Source organism: Triturus cristatus, chromosome 10 (assembly GCF_964204655.1).
Source record: "Triturus cristatus chromosome 10, aTriCri1.1, whole genome shotgun sequence".
Taxonomy (NCBI): domain Eukaryota; kingdom Metazoa; phylum Chordata; class Amphibia; order Caudata; family Salamandridae; genus Triturus; species Triturus cristatus.
Window position 1 is genome coordinate 850880685 of NC_140593.1, and position 20560 is coordinate 850901244.

Here is a 20560-nt window from a genome sequence, read left to right on the forward strand (position 1 = left end):
GCAGACTGACCCAGAAGCGAAAAGAGCCCAACCCACGGGAGAGGCAGGAGCGTACTGACCCAGAAGCAAAAAAAACAACCGAGGGAGAGGGAGGCGCAAATTCACCCAGAAGCGAGCAGAGCCTAACCCAGGGGGAGGTTGGCGGGGACACACCCAGAAGTGAGCAGCACCTAACCCAGGGGTAGGCATACGCAGACTCACCCAGTAGCCGGTAGAGCCCAACCCAGGGGGAGGAAGTGAGGTGTTCAAGTTGATATGGTATGATTAGCGCAGTATATCTAATGATAGTATGATTAGTTATAGTGTATTCAAGGGTCCGAAATTCCCGTTATGCTTAATACGACAGAAAGGGCCGAGAACAGAACAGCCTCCATTTTGGATTGTGACTCTCTCGTTTAGGAATCACATGGTCTCTTCCGCCCACCATCTGCTCCCCCTTTCATGCATTTGTTAGGAGACAGGCTGAATTGCTGAGAAGCAAGGTCACATCTGCTAAAAGGGAGTATCAAGCAAATTCCTCCAGACCTGGGACGAGAAGGGAGTCACCCCGTCGACCTTCTCTGTAAAGATAGTAACCCCTTTGTATGTGTAACCGAAACTGGATATAGGCATGAGCTCATTAGGAGCGCCAGGACTAACTGGTACTTTTCCACGTATAAGGTTTTGTATGCTGAACTGATAATGTATAAAAGTGTGTTACTGTCAAGGAGCCAGCAGTCTTCCTCGGCGCACCTGATGGGTGAGGATCGACGAGGCTCCTCTATATAGAGTTCTGTGGTGGCCAATAAACGCTTGAACCTTCCACGTTGCCAACTGCTCCTTATTTGACTTAAGATTGCGGGCCAGTGGTAAGTGTGGCCCTTGGAATAATTATTTGGATACATCAGAAGGCACAGACTCACCCAGTAGCAGGCAGAGCCCAACCCAGGGTGAGGCAGGCGCTGACTCACCCAGTAGCAGGCAGAGCCCAACCCTGGGGAGACAGGCGCAGACTCACCCAGTAGCAGGCAGAGCCCAACCAAGGGGGAGGCAGGCGCATACTGATCCAGAAGCGAACTGAGACCAACACAGGGGGAGGCGCAAATTCACCCAGAAGTGAGCTGCACCTATCCTGGGGGGGGGCAGGCGCAGGCTCACCCAAAAGCGAGCAGCACCCAACCCAAGGGGAGGTTCTGCAGACTCACCCAGAAGCGGGCAGAGCCCAACCCAGGGGGAGACAGGCGCAGATTCACCCAGTAGCGATCAAAGCTCAACCAAGCGGGAGGCATGCGCAGACTGACCCAGAAGCAAAAAGAGCCGAACCCAGGGAGAAGGCAAGCACGTACTGACCCTGAAGGGAATAGAGCCCAACCCTGGGAGAGACAGGTGCAGACTCACCCAGCAGTGAGCAAAGCTCAACCAAGGGGGAGACAGGGGCATACTGACCCAGAAGAGAACTGAGACCAACTGAGGGGGAGGCAGGCGCAAATTCAGCCAGAAGCCAGCAGTGCCTAACCTATGGGAAGGCAGGCGCAGAATCACCCAGAAACGAGCAGACCCCAATCTAGAGGGAGGCAGGTACAGACTGACCCAGTAGCAAGAAGCACCAAACCCCGGGGGAGGCAGGTGCAGACTCACCGAGAAGCGGGCAGAGCTCAACCCAGGGGGAGACAGGCGCAGACTCACCCAGCAGCGAGCAAAGCTCAACCCAGGGAGAGGCAGGCGCTGACTCCAGTAGAGGGCACAGCCCAACCCATAGGGAGGCAGGCGTGGAATGACCCAGAAGCGAAAAGAGCCCAACCCACTGGAGAGGCAGGCACTGACTCACCCAGTAGCAGGCAGACCTGAACCCAGGGGGAGGCAGGCGCATACTCATCCAGCAGCGAGCCAAGCTCCACCAAGCGGGGACAGGAGCAGACTGACCCAGAAGCGAAAAGAGACCAACCCAGGGGAGAGGCAGGCACGAACTGACCCTGAAGCGAACTGAGACCAACACAGGGAAGTGCTCGATAAATCTTAAAAATCTTACTTGACCTGCAGATCTAGTGACTAGAAATTTCTACTCGACCGAACATCAATGCATTTGACCCACAAGTTGGTTGCATACAAATTTTCTTTAAAACATTTGCAGCGCCGTTGATCTATGACCATTAAGACATGATCGAATTTTTTAGCCTCATTACTATTCTCACTGAAATGTTTTTAAAGTTACGAGCACGGCCTTGGATAAACACTCTCAGCAGTACTCGGGTACACCGCTGTACCTTAAACATATTAGAGTACGGCCCCAGATAAACACATGCTCAATGGTCCTGTGACCTCAGTGACAGTCACTGTCACTCTATGGTGTGCTGCTTCATAGGCCTGCCTTCAAGACTGGAGGTGAACTTCAGAATTCATTGTGGTGGACAGGCCTTCAAGGTTAACCTACACTTGCCACTGCCAGGGTCCACCTGCTTGTGCTAAGACACCAGGGCTTTTAAGATCTTGTGGGGCCTTCTAAGGTTTAGCATGGGAATGTGCTCCCTCAGGGAGAGTGGTCTGGTGGACTGGTCATGAATGGTGAACCTGGATCCCCAGTTCCAAATAAAGCAGCTCTGACCATACTGCCACATCCTCTCCTCCACTGAACACCATACAGCCCCATTGAGAGAAACTTGCACTGCACTGACCCGCTATGAACACCTGGATGCGACTCAATTCAAATTACACACTAATTAGGAGCAATATGTTGCCTAAAAAAAATATTAACAACAGCCTAGAAAAAGCAAACACTCAGAGAATGCAATATTAAGTAAAGCATGTGAAATGTAACAAGGAACAACATGGTTACCTTTTTCTTTTTACACTCATTATTCAGAAATTAGTGAGTGCTTTTGCCTGAAAAGTTAAGTCAATGACTACAGGGTCCAGAAGGGGCCCGTTTCAATGCCCATTGCTTATATCCTTACAAAACGTAATCAGTGTGGTTTAAAAAGACCACGTTTGTGAATACAGAGCCACAGTATGCATTTGGTTTTCCAATTCACCCATCAAGCAAGTATTTCAGTACCTCCAGGAATAGTGCACTTTCCCACCCAGGAAAAACAATGTTGTTTAAAGAGCTAGGAGAAAACAAAAGTAGCGCTTCACTGGCAAACATCGTAAAGTGGCGCTAATGTGTTTAGGGGTGAATAACTCAATCTGGATTATCTGGCCACCTTGCAACCACTCTGTCTTGCGTTAGTTTTTGTTTCATATTTTGAATGTTTTATTTCTCTCCACTCCGAGGCTGCACTTGAAATTGAAAAATGACGGAAAGAGAATACGTATCCAGTAAGTGTTTCTTTTTTGGATCCATTTCACAAGGGAGCAAATAAACGAAAGGAGGAAAGAGAAGGTAATACGAGTTTCTTGAAGTCTCGGTTTTACTAAATGAGCGCGACAGTAAGAGAGGGAAGAGAGAGAGGGAACAAAAAGGGGGTGGGGGTGGGGGGCACCTGGCAGCGGCAGGGGAACTAGACAATGTATTTGTCTTCTTTGGGCACGAAGGAAAAGACAGAGTCCTTTTCCTTCTCTGCCCGTTTCGTCCGTATTGATATCGCTTAGCAGGTTAATTAGTGTAGGTATTCGGCCGGCTGGCTGGGAATGAAGAGCTCACTCGCCAGGCCGGTCAAGTAGGCCTGAAAACTGTCTCGCCCTGAAAGAAATTGACTCGCATTTGCGAGTGGGCGAGTACATTTTTCGAGCCCTGCAGGGGGAGGCGGAAATTCACCCAGAAGTGAGCTGCACCTATCCTGTGGGGGGCAGGCGCAGGCTCACCCAGAAGCGAGCAGCACTCAACCCAAGGGGAGGTTGGCGGGACTCACTGAGAAGCAAACAGAGCCCAACCCAGGGAGAGCCAGGCACGGACTCACCCAGTAACGAGCAGCACCTAACCTAGGGGGAGGCAGGTGCAGACTCATCCAGCAGCGAGCAAAGCTCAACCAAGCGGGAGGCAGGCGCAGACTGACACAGAAGCGAAAAGAGCCCAACCAACAGGAGAGGCAGGAGCATACTGACCCAGAAGCAAACAGACCAACCAAGGGAGAGGGAGGCGCAAATTCACCCAGAAGCGAGCAGAGCCCAACCCAGGGGGAGGTTGGCGGGGACACACCCAGAAGTGAGCAGAGCCTACCCTAGATGGAGGCAGGCACAGACTTACCCCGAAGCAAGAACAGCCCAACCCACGGGGAGGCAGGAGCAGACTCACCCAGCAGCGAGCAAAGCTCAACCCAAGGGGAGGCAGGCACAGACTGTCCCAGAAGCAAAAAGAGCACGTACTGACCCTGAAGGGAATAGAGCCCAACCCAGTTGGAGACACTCGCAGACTAAGCCGGCATCGAGCAAAGCTCAACCCAGTGGGAGGCATGCGCAGACTCACCCAGTAGCGGGCAGAGCCCAACCCAGGGGGAGGCAGGCATAGACAGACCCAGAAGCAAGCAGCGCCTAACCTAGGGGGAGGGAGGCGCAGGCTCACCCAACAGCGAGTAAAGCTCAACCCAGGGGTAGGCATGCGCAGACTCACCCAGTAGCCAGCAAAGCTGAACCCAGGTGAAGGCAAGCACAGACTGACCCAGAAGCGAAAACAGTCCAACGCAGGGGGGAGGCAGGCACATGCTGACCCTGAAGCAGACAGATCCCATCCGAGGGGAAGGCAGGCACGGATTCCCCTAGAAGCAAACAGAGCCCAAACCAGGGGGAGGAAGGAACGGACTCACCCAGAAGCAAGCAGCGCCTAACCTAGGGGGAGGGAGGCACAGGCTCACTTAGCAGCGAGTAAAGCTCAACCCAGGGGTAGGCATGTGCAGACTCACCCAGTAGCCAGCAGAGCCGAACCCAGGGGGAGGCAGACACGGACTCACCCAGTAGCAGGCAGAGCCGAACCCAGGGGGAGCAGGCACTGACTCACACAATAGCAGGCAGAGCCCAATCCAAGGGAGAAAGGTGCTGACTAAGCCTGGACGAAGCACTACGCTACGCTCGCGTAGTTTGCGAAGTTCGCGTTACTTCGCACTACGCGAACTGCACGTAGCACAGTGCGGACATGCGTAGCGTAGTGTTGCGTAGTGCTGCGGTCATTTTTTGCTTGCTCGCGGTCCTCAACGTCAAGTTGGCGACCGCGAGCAAGCAAAATGACATCCCGGCGCGACTTTTTCCTTGTTCGCGATCAGCAACATCAAGTTGGCGATCGCGAGCATGGAAAATAAACCTCCCGGCGAGATTCCCAACGCGAGGAGGTCAGGTTTCTCATTGCGAGGGGTCGCGTATGCTCGCGACCGCTCGCGATGAGAAACTACCAGTTTGCACTGTGCAAGATGCCATTTTCAATGATTGCACAGTGCCGGTTGCTTGTCCGCACTGTGCAATCATTGAAAACAACATCTTGCACAGTGCGAACATGTTACTACGCAGTTCGCGAAGTGCTACGCGTAGCGCGAACTTCACTTTGCGTAGCTTCGCGAAGTGCTACTTCGCGAACTACGCCCACCCTTAGTGCTGACTCACCCAGAAGCAAGCAGCGCCTAACCTAGGGGGAGGGAGGCGCAGACTCACCCAGTAGCCAGCAGAGCCGAACCCAGGGGGAGGCAGGCACAGACTCACCCAGAAACTAGCAGCACCTAACCTAGGGGGAGGCAGTCACAGACTGACCCAGAAGCGTAAAGAGCCCATCCCAGGCGGGGAGGTAGGCACGTACTGACCCTGAAGCGAACAGAGCCCAACCGAGGGGAAGGCAGGCACGGATTCCCCCTGAAGCGAACAGAGCCCAACCTAGTGGGAGGCAGGAGCAGACTCACCCAGAAGCAAGCTGAGCCCAACTCAGGGGGAGGCTGGAGGGGACTCACCCAACATTGAGCAGAGCTTAACCTAGAGGGAGGCAGGCACAGACACACCCAGTAGCAAGAACTGCCTAACCAAGGGGGAGGCAGGCGCAGACTCACCCAGCAACGAGCAAAGCTCAACCCAGGGGGAGGCATGCGCAGACTCACCCAGTAGCGGGCAGAGCCCAACCCAGGGGGAGACAGGCGAGGACAGACCCAGAAGCGAAAAGAGCCCATCCCAGGAGGGAGGCAGGCACGTACTGATCATGAAGCGAACAGAGCCCATCCGAGGTGGAGGCAGTCACTGATTCCCCCATAAGTGAACAGAGCCCAACCGAGGGGGAGGAAGCCGCGGACTCAACCAGCAGCTAGCAAAGCTCAAACCAGGGGGAGGCAGGTGCAGACTGACCCAGAAGCAAAAAGAGCCGAATCCAGGAGGGAGGCAGGCACGGACTCACCCAGTAGCAGGCAGAGCCGAACCCAGGGGGAGGCAGGCACTGACTCACCAAGTAGCAGGCAGAGCCCAACCCAGGGGGAGGCAGGCACTGACTCACCCAGTAGCAGGCAGAGCCGAACCCAGGGGGAGGCAGGCACGGATTCACCCAGTAGCAGGCAGAGCTGAACCCAGGGGGATGCAGGCACGGACTCACCCAGTAGCAGGCAGAGCCGAACCCAGGGGGAGGCAGGCATTGACTCACCCAGTAGCAGGCAGAGCCCAACCCAGGGGGAGGCAGGCACTGACTCGCCCAGTAGCAGGCAGAGCCCAACCCAGGGGGTGACAGGCGCAGACTCTCCCAGCAACGAGCAAAGCTCAACCAAGGGGGAGGCAGGCACGTACTGACCCTGAAGGGAATAGAGCCCATCCGAGGGTGAGGCAGGTGCTCATTCCCCCATAAGTGAACAGAGCCCAGCCGAGGGGGAGGAAGGCGCGGACTCACCCAGAAGCGAGCAGCGCCTAACCTAGGGGGAGGCAGGAGCAGGCTCACTCAGCAGCGAACAAAGCTCAAGCCAGGGGGGAGTCATTCGCAGACTCCCCCAGTAGCTGGCAGAGCCCAACCCAGGGGAGGTGGGCACGGACTTACCCAGTAGCAGGTAGAGCCCAACCCAGTGGGAGGCAGGTGCGTACTGACCCTGAAGCCAACAGACCAACCGAGGGGAAGGCAGGAGCAAATGCCCCCAGATGCGAGCATCGCCTAACCTTTGGAGAGGCAGGCGAGCAGAGCCGAACTCTGGGGGAGGTTGGCGGGGACACACCCAGAAGTGAGCAGAGCCTAACCCATGGGGAGGCAGGAGCAGACTCACCCAGCAGCAAGCAAACCTCAACCCAGGGGGAGACAGGCGCAGACTGACCCAGAAGCAAAAAGAGCCAAACCCAGGGATGAGGGAAGCACGTACTGTCCCTGAAGGGAATAGAGCCCAACCCAGTTGGAGACAGGCGCAGACTAAGCCGGCATCGAGCAAATTTCAACCCAGTGGGAGGCATGCGCAGACTCACCCAGTAGCGGGCAGAGCCCAACCCAGGGGGAGACAGGCGCAGATTCACCCAGCAGCGAGCAAAGACTGTTTAGTTGAACATTGTCTTTGTCATACATCAATGCATTAAACCCCCTACTACTATGTGGTGATTGCTTGATTTCAGAATGTATTATGATTTTACTTTTCACCGGAGATAGAGCTGGAATTGGCTGGAGTTAGCTGCACTTAAGGTTTAATGTAAAGTGTGATAGAAGACATTAGCCTTTTATATCAACAAAGCCACTGTTAGCATTTTAGAGGCTCAGTGGGCAGGACTGAAGCTATATTTTCCTAGGCTAGCAGATTGATTTCTCTATACTCTGCCATCAACTGACACCTAAGTAATGGGCAGTGAAAAGCGTCACCATATTAGTAGGAAGAAGAAATTCTGTATTTTTAGATTCACTTACAGAGAATGCAGTGGCTTTCATTTCTCCATATATAAAATAGGCTCTATTTGAGGTTTATGATGTTATCTACTAATAAAATTTAGCAGCACCTGGGTAACCTCAGCACATTAGTGTGTATGAATGTGCAGAAACCAGGAGACCCAGTGGTTGGTGTACAAAGAAAAGGCCATTGAGGATACTCAACATACAATTAACAACTGCAGCTTTCTACAGGGCATAAAGAGGAACATGAGCAGGGTAACAGTCTGCACTGCTGTCTATGTGAGAGGTGCTGGGGTGGACTGGCCTACAGCGAAATCTGGCAGTGCCTGAAGGGCTGGTCTCACTGATCTTTGAATGGGCTGTTTTTGTATCGGTGTATGGGCCAGTTTTATGGTTTGGTGGGCAGTTTTTACACAAACACTGCTTGCAGCAAGCACAAATGGATGCATGCTTGCATACCTTGCAAAACACTTATATGGCATGTCTGTACACATTCCTAACTGCCCTAATGTGCTAATGTGGGTCATTTTTAATTTGGTGCCTACCAGGGCCTATTTTATATTCCATCCCAGCTCTGAGGAGGTGGCAGTGGAGCAGCAGGAGTTAGGAGAGCTAGCAATAGATTCAACCACCAAAATATATTCAGGTACAATTGCATTCTGGGGTAGAACTTGAAGGACTTTTCAATAGCCCTCAGAAGCTAATGAATAGTGAAGCGTATTTGAGAGTATTTATTGCACTAATTCTCTTTCTCATCTGGCACTTGACCAAAAATTACCTTATATGGAAATCGCAACATCTCCTGAGAGGTCAGTACTCTGAGAGGTGACAATGCAGTAGATGCGACAGGCTCATGAACATGTCGAGCTGAGCCTGACTTTGTGGGCCTCTTTTCTGTGCTGCGGTATGTGCCTTTTTAAGGCATAATTCTGTCAGGTAACTTCCTGATTTTCTTGTCGGCTAGTCAATTTCCCCATGTCTGTAAGTGAACAATCATTTTAAGGTAAACCATTCCGAGTTGAGATATTTTTCCTTGCCTGCTTCCACCGAAATACACACACACCTTCACCCTTTGGGAGGTCCAGGCACAAATCTCCTCTTTTGACAAACTAGACTTTTTATAGGATTTTTGGCCTGGCTTGACAGTGCTGTTATTTGCAAACATATTCTTCTAGTTCTTTAAAATATGCATTCAATGGGGTTTTGTTACGCCCAGATGAGAATTTCTCTCATACCTCTTTCATTTGCCTGCTTGGCGTATGATTCCACTTCCTATAGAGTGCTTGGATTGCCAAGCGTGAGGGATTATTTTTCATCTGAAAACACACTGTCATCACCCACTCAGTTATTTAGCTCACACATGCAGTCTATAGAAAAAGGGATTATTTTCAGTATTTCTTTTATTTTAATAGGCTTTTTAAATGATTGCGTCACAATTTCAGTAAGCCAGTCACTACCACCATCGCCATGATCACCATGCCTCCTCCATTACCACCATCACCACCAACCTCCCTACCACCCTTATCACTACTATTACTATTGTCATCATTACCACCACTAGCATTTGGACATGCCTGTGTTCGCTCTACTCTATGAAAGCCAGATTATTGGCTTTGACTTTATTTTAAGAAGAGCCAAAAACACAATGTCAAGCTCTGTGATGCCAATTGTTTCTTGAAATATTTTGCACCCTCATGCCAAAGCCACCCATCATTGCCGGTCTACTAATAAATGTTCCTGGGTTCAAGACAAGCCTAACAAATAAATCAGACAACAATTTGGCAATTGGGATCTTCCTTTGAGGATTTGCAGAGGACTTAATCTTGTGGCCAATATTGCATGTGTCAGTCTGAATTGGCATGTGGCATGTAGAAAGTTGGACTTGGTTTTTTTTGTTTGTTTTTCTTGTCAGCAGGGAGGTGAGATCCATGCAGTACCAGGTGTATCCAGTTTAATGTTGTTACCACACTTATTTCTTGTTGTGATATCTGTACAATGACATTCTGTGGATGCCTCCGTTTGTGCTTCCATAATCTTTGCCAGACGTGGTTGACAGACTTCAACCCCTTGATTGCAGTACACTCTAGAGGCACAGACCAGTTTGACTATATTGAATGGCCATTATGTGTTAATGTTGCACTCACTTCTGTTTGTTCCCTGGCAACAGAGACTACCTGAATAACCAGTCATCTTTAACAGATTCTTACATGTGCACAATGATCTTAAAGAATTTCAGATATTGCTCAGATATTTCATAGTCCCAGTTTTGGGGCTAGAATCTCATTACCCTGAACACGTTATTTCTGTGCCACTGATCTAATAGCAGAAATACCTTGAGTTGCAAAGGCATGATGCTTGGGTAGGTCTGGCAGTCTGGTTCTTGTGCAAACTCACAGATGGTGAACATGTGCTGTGTAGAATTGACTGAGTGGCCAGCATTTGTTTTTAGGGAACACTAGGAGTCATGATGGGTAAAGCTTTCACCCTGATCTGTGACATTGGATGGATTCAGGCACTGGTGTGGAATTTTCCAGTTCAGTCTAGCAAAGGTAGTGACAAATGGAATTCCATGTAACTTGATAATAGCTGCAGATGTTCAGGTATTGTTGGATATCGATGATTGGGTCTGGTGTGGGGATGGTGTGTTTAACATCACAGGGTACAATATGAGTGGGGGATGAAAGCCACTTGCTACAGCGGGAACAATTTCCTACTGCAGCAGAGTGCTTCTGAAGATTCCTTTCTGACATATTAGCAAGCATGTAAAAGTTGTATCTTTAAGCTCATGACACACAATTAGAATCTGCTAAAAATGACAAAACAAAGCACTTTTGCACATACCCCAGTATTATCCGTTCCCTAAATCGGCACAGAGCACTGGAATATTTCACGTGTCTCTTTTCAATTCGTTAGTCATTTTAGCTAATTCATTCTAAAATTGCGATTTATATGCACTTTTGATTTCATCTTTTTCAAAATGTTTGCAGTGCACGGGAACCTCCTATCAAAACCTTATTTGAGGAAGGCTCACTTGCTGAAATTCAGAACGTATATTACATCTGGCTTTCAGCCTGCTAGTTGAGGATGTGGATGGAGCCAATACAGGACGTGGGTGGAGCCAGTGGAGAAAGTGGGTGGAGCCAGGGAAAGTGGGTATGGCCTCCGACAAACGTTTGAGCACCTGGACTTCATATTTTACAAATTAAGCACTGCAGGCGTGGAATGACCCAGAAGAGAACACAGTCCAACCCAAGAGGGAGGCAGGCACGGACTGACCCAAAGGCAAACAGACCCCAACCCTGGGGAGAGGCACATGCGTACTGACTCTGAAGCGAGCAGAGCCAAACCCAGAGGGAGGTTGGCGGAGGCTCACCCAGTAGCAAGTACAGTCCAACCAAGGGCGAGGCAGGAGTGGACACACCCAGTAGCGGGCAGAACCCAACCCAGGGGGAGGCAGGCGCAGACTGACCCAGAAGCAATAATCAACCAACCCAGAGGGAAACAGGCGTGGAATGACCCAGAAGAGAACACAGTCCAACCCAAGAGGGAGGCAGGCACGGACTGACCCAAAGGCAAACAGACCCCAACCCTGGGGAGGGAGGCTCGGAGTAACCCAGAAGCAAACAAAGCCCAACACAGAGGGTGGCAGGAACAAATTCCCCCATTAGCGGGCAGAGCCCAACCGAGGGGGAGACAGGCGCAGACTCACCCAGAAGTGAGCAGCGCCCAACCCAGGGGGAGATTGGAAGGGACTTACCCAGAAGCGAACAGCACGCAACCCCTGGGGAGGCAGGAATGGACTCACCCAGAAACGAGCAGCACCTAACCTAGGGGGAGGCAGGCGCAGACTCACCCAGAAGCGAAAAGAGGGCATCGGGGGGGGGGGGGGGGGTGGGGAGGAGGGAGGTAGGCACGTACTGACCCTGAAGCGAACAGAACCCATCAGAGGGGAAGGCAGGGACTGGTTCCCCCTGAAGCGAACAGAGCCGAACCTAGTGCGAGGCGGGAGTGGACTCACCCAGAAGCGAGCACCGTCTAACCTAGGGGAGGTAGGCAAAGACTCACCCAGAAGCGAGCAGAGCCCAACTCAGGGGGAGGCAGGTACAGACTGACCCAGTAGCAAGAAGCGCCAAACCCAGGGGGAGGCAGGTGCAGACACACCTAGAAGCGGGCAGAGCCCAACACAGGGGGAGGCAGGCAGACTCACCCAGTAGCAAGAACAGCCCAGGGGGAGGCTGGCAGGGACTCACCCCGAAGTGAGCAAAGCCTAACCTAGAGGGGGGTAGGCACAGACTCACCCAGTAGCAAGAACATCCCAACCAAGGGGAAGGCAGGTGCACACTCACCCAGCAGCTAGCAAAGCTCAATCCAGGAGGCAGGCGCAGACTGACTCAGAAGCAAAAAGAGCCAAACTCAGGGAGGAGGCAAGCACGTACTGACCCTGAAGGGAATAGAGCCCAACCCAGGGGGAGGAGGGCGCAGACTCACACACAAGCGAGCAGCGCCTAACCTAGGGGGAGGCAGGCGCGGACTCACCCGCAAGCGAGCAGCTCCTAACCTAGGGAGAGGCAAGCACAAATTCACCCAGAAGCGAGCAGAGCTCAACCCAGGTGAAGGCAAGCGCAGACTCACTTAGAAGCGAAAAGAGCCCAACCCAGGGGGGCGGCAGGCACATGCTGACCCTGAAGCAGACAGATCCCATCCGAGGGGAAGGCAGGCGCGGATTCCCCCAGAAGCAAACAGAGCCCAACCGAGTGGGAGGCAGGAGCAGACTCACCCAGAAGCAAGCAGCGCCTAACCTGGGGGCGGCAGGCACAGACTCACCCAGAAGTGAGCAGAGCCCAACTCAGGGGGAGGGTGGAGGGGACTCACCCAGAAGCGAGCAGCACCTCACCTAGGGGGAGGCAGGCGCAGGCTCACCCAGTAGCGAGTAAAGCTCAACCCAGGAGAAGGCATGCTCAGACTCACCCAGTAGCCGGTAGAGCCCAAACCAGGGGGAGGCAGACACGGACTCACCCAGTAGCAGGCAGAGCCGACCCCAGGGGGAGGCAGGCACTGACTCACCCAGTAGCAGGCAGAGCCCAACCCAAGGGAGAAAGGCGCATACTCACCCAGCAGCGAGCAAAGCTCAAACAAGGGGGAGGCAGGCGCATACAGACCCAGAAGCGAACTGAGACCAACAGAGAGGGAGGCTGGCGCAAATTCACTCAGAAGCGAGCAGAACCCAACTCAGGGGAAGGCAGGTCCTGACACACCCAGAGGGGAACAGAGCCCAACCCAGTAGAAGCAGGCACGGACCCACCCAGAAGTGAGCAGATCTCAACCCAGGAGGAAGCAGGCTTTGGTTTACCCAGAAGCGAGTGGCGCCCAACCCAGGGGGAGGCAGGCGCAGGTTCAACCAGAAGTGAGCAGAATCCAACCCAGTGGAAGACAGGCACGGACTGACCCAGAAATGAGAGAAGCCAAACCCAGAGGGAGGCAAGCGTGGGTTCCCCTAGAAGCAAACATAGCCCAACCCAGAGGGAGACAGGCAAAGGTTCCCCCAGAAATTAAAAGAGCCCAACCCGTAGTGAGGCAGGTGCAGTTTCGTCCAGAGGCGAACACAGCCTAACCCAGAGGAAGGCAGGCGCAGGTTCACCTGGAAGCAGGCACAGTTTCACCCAAAAGCAAGCAGAGTCCAACCCAGGGGGAGGCAGGCGCGGATTCACCAAGTAGCGACCAGAGCTCAACCCAGGCAGAGGCAGGCGGAGACCCACACAGAAGCTAAACCTCCACAGTTAAATATTAATGTCTAATCTGATAGACATTTGTAACAGTACAGCCCAGGCATCGTTATGTATAATTTTGTTAGTTCTAGTCAAATTTGCATCAAGATGGTGATTATGTAGATGGGCTGCCATGGCACATAATGTTTAATTTCTTGATTTTTACTAATTAGCGACACCAATCTTCTTGCAGATGTACAGTAATGCAACTTATTAATGGCATCAGAAGCCCGTTGACAATGACCTACTTATGCATGAGCTCCGCTGTGCTGCGATTGGCTGATGCATATCTGGCACTACTTAGAGGCCCCCCACACACACCATTGGGATGCTCTTTCAGAAATGGCTATTTACATCGCCCCCATAGCAGTGGGGTAGCGTGATGCGTCTTTAATTACCGTTGAACGGCTTACATAAAAGCAACATCAGATGAAAAATAAACAACAATGACCTTAGAAATAACAAGGCACTTGTTTTCAGCAAGCATGGCAGCGCAATGTTATGCATGCTCCCACAACCCATGTGTTAATTAGTAGCTGTCTGAAAATGCTCATTAGCGTGGAGTCCTTCAGTTCCTTTTATAGTCATAGGCAGGACTGTGAGATTCCCTCATACGCCAGTTTCCTCAGGGCTTTAAGTGGAATGAAAAAACTGGGGGGGGGGATAGTCTCTCAAAGGGGCATGGCTAATGTAATTAAGGGTGTGGCTTGAAACATGTAAGCTAAAAATCTATGCTCCGCATAGTGTGCCGCCCGACTTTTATTTTTGTTGTTTCTGTCATTGCATCCAGATATATAAGACAAGTAGCATTACACCTATAAGAAGCCAGGACTATTGGCTTGGTCAATGGTTGTTAGTTGCATAAGATAAATAAGCAGCAACTATGGCTTGTATAGAATATTGAAAAAACTTCCACTTAAAGCCCTAGTGACACTACGACAGTGTTGCTACTCCTGAGTTCCAAAAAGAGAAGGGAAATCCAGAAAGAAAATGGCTCTCTTTAAAGATTTCCCTTCCCCCCACAACGCTCACCTGGCATGACGTCATGCTGTAACTTCTCCACTAGTGTGTGCAGTGTGAGCATGTGCACATTAATGTGCCTGCTGTCACTGCAGTCCAGAAAAAAATGGACCGCCTGTGCTAGGGCACAAAACAGAGCCCGATAGATACCCGTTTAGAGACCACCTTTAAAAAACTGTGGGTGCTCAGCACTGGTGAGACCAGGCCCACTTAAAGCCCTGCGCTTCCTACAGTCGTGAAGGTACAGAGACTTACTGGGACACATACATGATCCACCATTGATATCACGAGTATTCGGAGCTTTAAGTGGGATGAAAACACTAAGGGGGGGGGGGTCCCTCAAAGGGGTGTGGCCTGTGTAATTAAGGGAGTGGCTTAGGAACACCTAAGCTGAAAATCTGTGTTGAGCATAGTTGCCACCCCTCTGGTATTTTCCAGCTTCCGTCATTGCATCCAGCTATATATTACAGCAAGTAATATTACACCTACAACAAGTCAGGACTATTGGCTTTGCCAATGGTTGTTAGTTGCGGAAGATAAATAAGCGACAGCTACGGCTTGGTTATATAGAATACAAAAAGCTTCAGTTCTGAAACGATGAGACTGTGAAAGGACTAGAACGAGTCTCTTTGAAGTTGCAAAGGCAGTGAAGGGTGGTGCTGCTGCAGAGTTAGATTTTTTTCACCCTGAGGCTGAGAGCAAAAATGGGGAGCCGGATAGAGACCCGTCTCAGCACCTGCTTTTTAGAACTGCCGGTACTGAGCACCGGCAGGACCCAGCCCATTTAAGCCCTGGGAGTATTGTTCCATGTTGGTCACAGCACACAAACATCTATGGAAACACAGGGAAGTCCTTCCAATTTAGCTTGGCTGCTCCACATTGGCTGAGGGGTCAGTCATAAAAGATAGTGCGGTTTGGAATGGTTCGAGAGTGAATGCAGAGGTAAGAAAATGCGTTCTCTTCTTTAATACATCTCTCCAGAAGGTATAAGCTTCATACTCAATAAAATTAAACTGTCAAAAGCGGGAGTACACATGGCCATGGAGGAAACCAGCAGGAATCGTAAATCCGTGGAATTTGAACAACCTTTTTGCTACAGGTGCTTTGGCTCTGTAGCCAGGACCTCGACCTTCCCAAGAAGGTTTAGACAAGGTTTCTATGGAATCTTTATAAAAACTCACCGAACGTGGGGCTGAAAGGAGCAAAATACACTCCGATGCTTGCAATTACAACCTCTCTAAAGAAAATTCATACACCAGGTCCTTGCTGGGTCTCAAACTCCGTAATTTCCATGTTAGTGGCCGATATCTTAAAAAAATAGTAGACCTGTCAGATCATGCAACCCACAGGGGGTTTTGGGACAGTGAAGCAAATATATATATATATTTTTTTAATTTCAATAGGATTTTTATTGATATTTTTGTATAAAAAAAAGACACAAAACAAACACACAAAACTAAACATTTAGTCATACAGAAACATAGAACATGCACAAAGTCTGTGGTTTCTACGATCGACGGTACCTTCCGCTTCTCTCTGTTTCCTTTATACACTGTCTAGTGGAAGGGTTGACTTTTAAGCTAAAATGAGAGCATTGGGCTATTTGGTTGCATTCCAGTATACAACAAAGACTCCCACAAGCATTACCAATGGTCAGCTGTCTACTTCCGTTCCACATTTGAGACACTGGAGCAAGTTGAGTGTGACTGAGGCCTCTTTAATCTTTTGAAAAGAGTGCATGAACTTTGCTTCCACATGGACACATATGAGGGTTAGGGATACATGCACACTGATAAATACAATGCTGATTAGACTTAAAGCGGGGTTGCGCCCCATTCCTTATCCTTTTTATTTTATCTTTACATGGATCATCACAGAGGTTCCTTGGTGTCCTGTGCCTTCTCACAATGGTGCAAGAAAAACGTGTAAATCTTTAGCTTAGATATCCTTCTGATTGGCCTATGAAGGCCATTAGATTCATTATCACTTTTTTTTAGCTAGAATAAAAACAAAATAACAAAACTAAGCCCCAAGAGATATTCTTTGGGAATAAGTGCATGAAATGTGTGTAGGCATTTGATTAAAAAATAAAAAGCATCAGTGGTTGACAAACATTTGTATCTCGGAAGACTCCCTTGGATCACCTGGATTTGGGGTGAGGCAGCATGGTAGTAAAATTAAAATATGGAAATGGGACCCGCCTCTTCCAGCAGAGACTGCGAAGTATGCGATTCACTGGAGCGTTCATCTTTTTGTCGACAGCATGATTCAGTAACTTATAATACTTGGGCTTTAAACTATTGTTGAGTGGAAATTGAAGCAAATGTCTTACTTTATCTCTAAGCAATAAACTTTTTTAAAACAAAATATTTTATGAACGTTTTTGACTGAATGAACTATTTACAATACCAAAACAACAGTCTTGTCTTGGGTTCTGGTAGTAACTAAGACATTGTTCCAAGTCCTGAACTTTTCACTACAAATCATTGCAATCATGTGTAGATCATTACTGTTAGGTGTATCAGGGTAATTAATCCAATGGACACAAACCAAGACTTCAACACCCAGAATGCACTTAGCTGGAAAACAAAAGATCAAGAATAGAAACTGTGTCCTTAATGACAGTGAGTGATGTTTGGCTTTTGGCTGAGATCATGGCTTTGTTAACTGAACATTTCCATTATAAAACCGTTTGGACATTTGAGCCAATAGCAGTGTGATCTGGCAGCAGTACTGTTAACTAGGGAGTGAAAGTCTCCTGTCTAATCCCATGTGGCACTTAATCAATTAACTGACATCTGGGCAATCATACAGAATATTGAAGACCTCCATTCTAAACCCAGCTCTGGCTCTTTACAAAATAATCATCAGGTATAAGGGTGCAACACAGAGTACTGTGCTACGTGGTACTGTCCCAACTAGGAGTTCCCAAGACCTATTCCTGCCTCGTCTTGGTGTCTGGTCCGGTCTCAAATGAACAACTGCAAATGGAGCTGTCCATTCTGCAATTAACAATACATTAAAAAGTGAAACTTTCTAACACTTAGTAAGAACGGGGGTGTAAACAGCCTACAAAATGTTCTATGTCTATCTACTAAGAGTCACAAAATACACAACAGGTTTGAGGTTCAGAAAGGGCACAGACAGAAATATAGTGCCAATGTATACCCATATAGATGTTGTCAAGTGCCTAAATAGCTGGCTTTGCAGCCTAGAGACTTGGGGGCTAACTCAATTTTTGGTAATAAATTGAGTTTTGTTACTCCCTTAAAAGCAAACCCAATGACTGGATTGGGGGCCTAGAGATCATATTCCCATACCTAGCAGGGTTTAGGCAAAAAGTTGGTATTAACGACCACGTTTTAAGGCTGCTGATTATCGTTTGGAAGTATACTAGACTCAGAGAGGGACACCTAGATATTACATTTGTTGACCTTAGAGCAGCCTTTGGCTTTGGCCATCCTTAAAAGGAACTCGGGGGTTCCAGATGTCCTCTTTAGCCAGATAACTAGACTCCACCAAAGCAATTATGCCCACGTCTGCCTGGGAACTGGAAGGCAAATAATCAATGGAATTCCAATTGGTAGGGGAATGAGACAAGGATGCGTCCTGGCCCCTACCCTCTTCTCCATAAACATTAACGATGTAGCGGAAGCTCTTTTACAGGGGAATATAGATGCACCCAAATTAGACGGGGCCAGGGTTCCCGCACTTTTATTTGTGATGTGACCCTTTCAATTTCCGAGACCCCGATGGGCCTTCATCAGCTCTTGATTAATTTTAACGATGTTTCTCTATTTAAGAGCCTTGATATTAATATCTTGAAAACTAAATTTATGACTGTCAGGCCACATAAAACATTTAAGCAAGCCATCTCTTTGGCAAATAAAAAACTTAGTTGAGTCTCTAGACTCAAGTACGTAGACAATCGTTGATAGCACACTGTCATGGTCTCCACATATAGGGAAGAGAAGGGTTGAGACCCAACATAACGGCTCGGCAATTTACAGGTGGTTCCAGTTACAGCTTTGAGAGCCTTACTCCCAGCACTTGAACTCTATAAACTAAAGGCCCAATTGGCCTCCTTGTATGTGGCAGAAATTTGGGAATACAGTAATCCAGATGCCCTCACCATAAACAAAAACAGGTTTCTGCACTCACTACTCCATCTTCCATCGAGCACTCCCCTAATACCAATGTTTTATGATACCAATTTAAAGAGTGGAAGAAGTGGCTAGACTAAGGCTCCTCCTTTATAGGGTGAGGCTTTGGACCACGGAAGAGTTGAGGCTCTACCAGATGGCAGTCGAGGAACTGCTAGCCCTCGACAAAGCCCTCACCTTCCTGTGGTTCACACACGCCCACCAATGGTTTGAAAAATTGGAACTTGGATCCTTCTGGTCAGAACCTGCCTCGTTGGTGGCTACTTCCAAGCTGCAGCTAAATAATCGTTACTGGGAGTACATCTACACCAGCCTTTTTCATAGTTCCTCCCTTGGTAGGCTGAGAGATCAATTCCTGTCTACTAAAGATCGCCCCTGTTATGAATCGTATCTTGACCTCCTGCTCCAGCAATAAGCAAAAATTGTATTTTTATCCTTTCACTATGACACATTGGAACTGGGGTCATTCATGGCACTATGGAAGTCTTACAGGAGTGCTGCTTATTCACCTGAATGCATTTTTATTCGATTTGCTAGCTTCAAATGAAACTACACACCATGTGCTATTTTTTGGTCCAGCATATGAAAAGCCTAGAGGCAAATGGATATGCCCACTGTGCAAGTATTATGGCTTTCAGACTTACCAGGAGGCAATGAGAATATTGAAGGGAAACACATCCATTTACAATGTTTTTGCACTATGTACGTTTTTATTCATGGCTGAGTTAATAAGTATAGCTAAAGGTCTTTTAAATTCTAAACCAGGACAAATCGGCTATCTGCACTTTCTGCTTCTTTAGTACATGAACATGTTTGTTACTCCAGGCTGTGTTACGAAAATTCTTTTACATTCTTTTGTAGTAATGATGACACGCTGTAACTTGTAATCCAAGTAGGTTTATTCACAGGTAGATCCTTATCAACAGGTAGATCATCATTAACAGGTATATAAGTCCTGTAATGTAGTTTGTAAGCTGATATCAACAGCCCCACCAGGAGCAGCATGCTAGCTGCTCAGCCCCTCTCACCAACTGATGCTCCTCATCCAGTCACCCAGGCATTCTACTCAAGGTCCACTCACCAACATTCCATGCAGAAGACACACACAGGCTGAGCAGCTAGAGTAGAGAAACATAGGGAATAAAAACATGTGAGATCACTATATCTTTTTAAAGAGTTTTTATGACAGGATTTAAGTGATTTTATATGGTCTTAACAATTTCCAAAAATTGCATTTAAATGATTGTTTTATTGTCTGCAAGTTTCAAGGAATCAATTTTCCGAAATAAACTTTATAAGGTTTCTACTCCCTTAAAATAACAAAATCTCCCTGTGTCAGAAATTCAAAAATGTGTAAAGGAAAGCTTCTCCTAGGTGAAAGTTCATAATGGATAGGAACCGGTAGAAAAGTAGACAGAAGCAATGACTGGATTCTGGATGCTGGATGCTTTTTAACGACAGTCCTTTGATAATGACTTCGATCCTAATTTATTTCTACTGCTTTCGATGAATTGCTAAATTCACTAAATACCTTTAACTGACACCTATCCATTGATTAGTAAGAAACAGAAAAATCATGCTTCAAATTACACAGATCACCAGCAGTTTTTGAGTAACCACAATGAAATACCATTCAAATAAAGATTTCTAAAACTGTATATAAATTAAGGTGGCAGGGTCAAAGGCTGCGGGATCCTTGTTGGGGTAAGATGGGAGGAGAAGCTGGCGTCCATCAGACAAGAGAACAGAAAATGGTTCTCCTGCTGACCAAATACCTCATGACATCACACACATGCCTTTCACAGCTGCGGCACAGAAGATCCTTATGAAATGCTGAAACTAACTCTGCAGTCGTATTTTAGCCGTCGCAACAGCAAATGAGGACA

The 20560-nt window shown here is 48.7% G+C and overlaps 1 protein-coding gene across 1 annotated transcript in view; it reads right to left on the reverse strand.

The window, feature by feature from the left end:
• Positions 1 to 20560, reverse strand: part of LOC146793599 (mitotic spindle assembly checkpoint protein MAD1-like) — an 897449-nt gene that overhangs the window by 237458 nt on the left and 639431 nt on the right. The window lies entirely within an intron of this gene.